Genomic DNA, 5,041 nt, shown 5'->3' on the forward strand with positions numbered 1-5,041 from the left:
ATTTTTTTTAGGCTCCAGCACACTAAAAATAATAACATTAAAAAATAAACGTACATAATTGTATTCTATAACAAGTGTTCATAATTGACAATAATGTTGTTAATACAAATTATAATAAAATGTGAGTATGCTAGTCATGATGACTATAAATTATGAAAATATATCAATTCATAGTGCACTATGGAAGTCTGTTCCAATGATGGGACAAAAAAATGTGAAGATCTATAATGAATGTCTTTGTCGTTTAATCCTGTTAGTAGCTCTATGGCTGTATGTAATACTTGAGGAGAAGACAATGCCAAAAATCTCTAATTGAGTCCCTTCATGAACAAGGGATCAAGCCTAAGTGGCCTTCCTTTGGCATCCCTCCCCTCTCTCTCCTTGTTTTAAGTTCTGCTCCTGGGGGACCACTTGAGAAGAATGACTGTCTTATTTAGTTGAAAGGATGAAGAGAACCACAGCAGGACTTTGGCTAGACCAGAGGAAAACTGGCACATATTGCAAGTCAACTGGATGGAAAGGTCAAGTTCAGAAAGGATGGCATAAAGCATGGAGGGGCAGGAAGGTGCCATAAGTCCAGGCAGATAGGATACTCAGAGCAGAGATGTGTGCCTGATCTAAACAGCCCTGCACAGAGCCTGGTGGCTCATGGAATGATGGTGGGATGCATAATGTGTGCGTGGGCTGAACTTTAAGCCCCTTCTCTCTGCATATCGTGGTCTAATCACCGTGTTTTATTCTCATATTTCACTTTTCTAAAGGCTTTACTTGAAGTCTTAATAATGGTCAGGTTCACATTTACTTTGAGAAATTGTTGAAAATGTGCTCAAACACAATGGTGGCTTCCCCTGGAAGCCTTATAAGCCATGAGAATACATACAGTGCCATCAAACTAAGCCTCTAACTTAAAGTCTGGGGGACGAAGCAGGAAGGATCAAGCAGTTAGATTAATTAAAGAAGGACAAAAAAAGAAGAAAAAATTAAAGAATCGTGAGCTTTAGACAGAGACAAAATCCCAAGCCACAGTGAACTGTGGGGATCTAGGTGTAGGGCAACAGCAGGTGAGGGTAGAGTTTGATATTCACCAGAGTTTCCCTATATCCCTGTAGGTTAAGTCCAGAGGAGGTCTGGATGCTATGGACCTAACGTGCGTGGAGGAACCATACAATTCCCATAGTGTACACAATTCTTATGAACTCATTCAAAGCAGAAAATTCATCACCAGGCCGATTAAAGGTGCTCTATTTTTTAAAGTATTATTAAAAATATAATAAAACTCTAAAATGTCAGAGCCTACAGGGACTGTGTATGAGTTAGACTGTGAAATAATCTGGCCAAAGGGTCTTCATGGCCATTACCATCTGACAATATTTTCCTCACTTGGAAACCCAGAATGGTACACTATTATTAAGAATGGAAGAGAAAGGCCCAAGGCATCCTATTCCCAGGAGATAACTTACACGAGTTGTAACAAAAAGAAAGAGAATGAAAGCGTAAGATGTTTTTCAGTCTTGGCTTTCTACAAGGTCATGAGAATTGTTGCATGCTTGCTACTCTATTATTAGAAAGTGGAGAACATTCTCCTTCCAATTCCCCCAAGTGTGAAAGAGAAAGTTGCAACTAGATGCCATCCCTGTGTTGGGAGGCCTATAACATCGAGGAAGAGAAAAGCAATCTAGTTATGTTGCCAACAATTCAATTTGATGAACCTTTTGTTGTAAGCTCTTTGTAACTTTGGGAGATGGAACAGAAGAGAAAAGTAGGAGAGAGAATAGAGGGAAAACTCTCTAGGAATCTGGGAGAGGTAATGTTCATCTGTGAAAGTGGAAACGAATGTGAATTGTATCTGCTTATAATTTAATATAATCTTAAAAAGAGAATAAAGCAACTTTGATCAAAGCAAAACAAAAAGCAAACTATTTAATTTGGACACTAGTAAGAAAAAAATCTCCCTTGACCTTTGGGTAAAAAATCCTTTAAGAAAAGGAAGGGCAGCCCAAAAGGAAGGGTATTTTGCAGGGAAAGTTTCTGTGAAGAGTTGGTTGCTAGTCAGATTTTAACAGCAAAATCCCCTGAAATTTCTAAAGTTTCTCCCTCTGTGTTATTTTGGGTTGCTCTCATCAAACACAACCAAACCTAAGTTATAGCTTTCTTGGTACCTATACAATAACTACAAACAATTTTCATTTAGAAAAAGTACTTTAAACAATTCCCTCTAGTTCCTCAAAAAGTGAAAAACAGAACAACCCTATGATCCAGCAATTGCATTACTAGGTATTTAACAAAGACACGAAAATACTGATTCAAAGGGACACTTGCATCTCGATGTTTATAGCAGCATTATCAATAATAGCCAAATTATTTAAAGAGCCCAAATGTTCACCAACTGATGAATAGATAAAGAAGATGTGATATATATAATGGAATATTGCTCAGCCATAAAAAAGAATGAAATCTTGCCATTCACAATGACATGGATGGAGCTAGAGAGTATTATGCTAAGTGAATTAAGTCCAAGAAAGACAAATACCAAATGGTTTCACTCATATATGGAATTTAAGAAACCAAACAGATGAACCAAGGGGGGACAAAAAGAGAAAGGCAAACCATAAAACAGACTCTTAACTATAGAGAACAGACTAATGGTACTAATGGTTACCAGAGGGAAAGTGGGTGGGAGATGGGCTAAATGGGTGATAGGGATTAAGGAGGGCACTTGTGGGGGATCCCTGGGTGGCACAGCGGTTTTAGCGCCTGCCTTTGGCCCAGGGCGTGATCCTGGAGACCCAGGATCAAATCCCACGTTGGGCTCCCGGTGCATGGAGCCTGCTTCTCCCTCTGCCTATGTCTCTGCCTCTCTCTCTCTCTCTCTCTCTCTCTCTCTCTCTCTGTGACTATCATAAATAAATAAAAATTTAAAAAAAAATAAGGAGGGCACTTGTGATGAGCACTGAGTGTTACAGGGAATTGATGAATCACTAACTTCTACTCCTGAAATGAATATTACACCATATGTTAACTAACTGTAATTTAAATAAAAAATTTGAAACAAACAAACAAACAAAAGTCCCTCTTCAACTGGGGAGTTGAGAGTTCAATTTAAAGGATCAGTAAAAATGAAATCACCCCCAAACACTCACCTAGTATTGGGAAGAACTAGTTTAACCACAGTTTTAGAATCTGGTTGGCATTTTCAACAATTCAGTGCTACAAAAGATCCCCATGTTCACAACAAAAGACCCAAAGGCGCTTGAACATGGCTTTGAACATTGACTTCCACGGTGCTCCAGACAGGATAGCACTTGGCCACACACCCAGCCATGCGCAGAGGAGTCTGGTGGAGGTAGTTTCTGTGGCTTCTCCCTAGTGCCATGGGCAGAGGGCTCTGTGCACAGGGCTTCAGCATGAAAGCACATGTTGACTGGGGAGATGGCTTCCAGGCAAGTGTTTAAATTGGCTGAGAGCGACTTTCCAGGTTAATCAATGTGAGAAGATTTGGGACCATTCCTGTCCATTAATTTATTCATTTCTATTTTTTTTACACCTCATCAACAAAAAATTAAAGCCCTAAAATAGTAAAAGATTTAATTTTTCCCCCTAAGATGACAGGTTTTTTTAATAGGAAAAATGTTTCAAAGAGCTTTGTTTAAAAAAAAATTCATGAGATCATCTGATCTTTTATCAGGTCACACATTTGTTTCTATGAGGCCATGAGCCCATGTGTTGTTGTTGTTATTATTATTATAAAATAATTAAAAATATAAAAACTATAAATACTCAATACACAGAAAAGGACACACATAAGAAAAATGTTCAGTGATATGCAAAATTATCTAAATATTGTTTTCTTGTGTTATCAAAGTAGAAAAGACTCTTAAATGTCTGACGCTTAATGAAATATGCATTCTTGGGAGTTTGGTTTAGGACTGTAGATTATTACCACCCTTTGGAATACAATTTGACAATATGTATCAGAAGTCTTTACATTAATTTCCAAAACTGAGCTAGCATTAGTTACCAAAGGAAAAAAAAAAAGTCAGCCATCTCAATTTGCATCTCTGGCTTTCCTTTATACATTTCTGCTCCTTTGTCATAATAGCAATGACTTTGTGTATCCCATTAGAATTCCAATAACTGTTTTATGACTTTTTCTGGACTCTATATTCTATTACTAAGGAAAGGAGGAAAGGAGGTAGAGGGGAAGAGAAAATCTTAAAAGAAACTCTATAAACCAGCCCATTCTATTTGATTTTATTTTGTGTTTTTTTTTTTCTTCTGGTTGCCCATTCAAGTTTCTTTCGAGAAATTCCAACCCTATGCTAACTGAATGAAGTTAAATAGGGCTGACTTGACATAGATGGAAAGAAATAATGTGTCTTCTTTCAAAGATTTTATTTATTTATTTGAGAGAGCTAGCAGGAGCCAAGGAGGGGAGCCCGGAGGAGCAGAGGGAAGGGGAGAAGCAGGCTCCCTGATGAGAAGCCGATAGGGGACTTGGTTCCAGGACCCTCCTTTCCTTAATTTCCCCCCTCTAATTTAGCTACATTTGAGCGAAGCAACGGCTTTGCTGCAGCTTATAGCACACTGAACCCTGAAGCCATTTAGGGCTTCAATCCTAGGTAGGCCACGTCTCATTTCTGCTTATTTTAGTCTGAGTCTCTCTTTGAGTTTCTCAGGATCCCTCCCACCTTACTTTTCTGTGACATTTGTGGTCACTGGGCAATGTACTTGCGTTACTCCTAACTGCCACCAGGTGGTGTCCAATGCTGGATCCCATAGTTCACATGTTATTTTTATTTTACATAAGTCTGGGAAGACGTCAGTTTTGCTTTCACCATAAAAATATACCCTTGATATAGAATGTAAAGTGTTTAACCATTAATTGGCCACCAGATCTTGGATAATCACAACACACATTTGTATCATGCTCTATCACCGGCAAAGTGTGTTCACATTCTTTCCTTTCGTGTGTCTGATAGATCTTTAAGGCAGTAAGGCAGATATTTTCATTTGCCAGACCTTACAGATGACAGAAAGGGTG

This window comes from Vulpes lagopus, chromosome 11 (genome assembly GCF_018345385.1).
Source record: "Vulpes lagopus strain Blue_001 chromosome 11, ASM1834538v1, whole genome shotgun sequence".
Lineage (NCBI taxonomy): Eukaryota > Metazoa > Chordata > Mammalia > Carnivora > Canidae > Vulpes > Vulpes lagopus.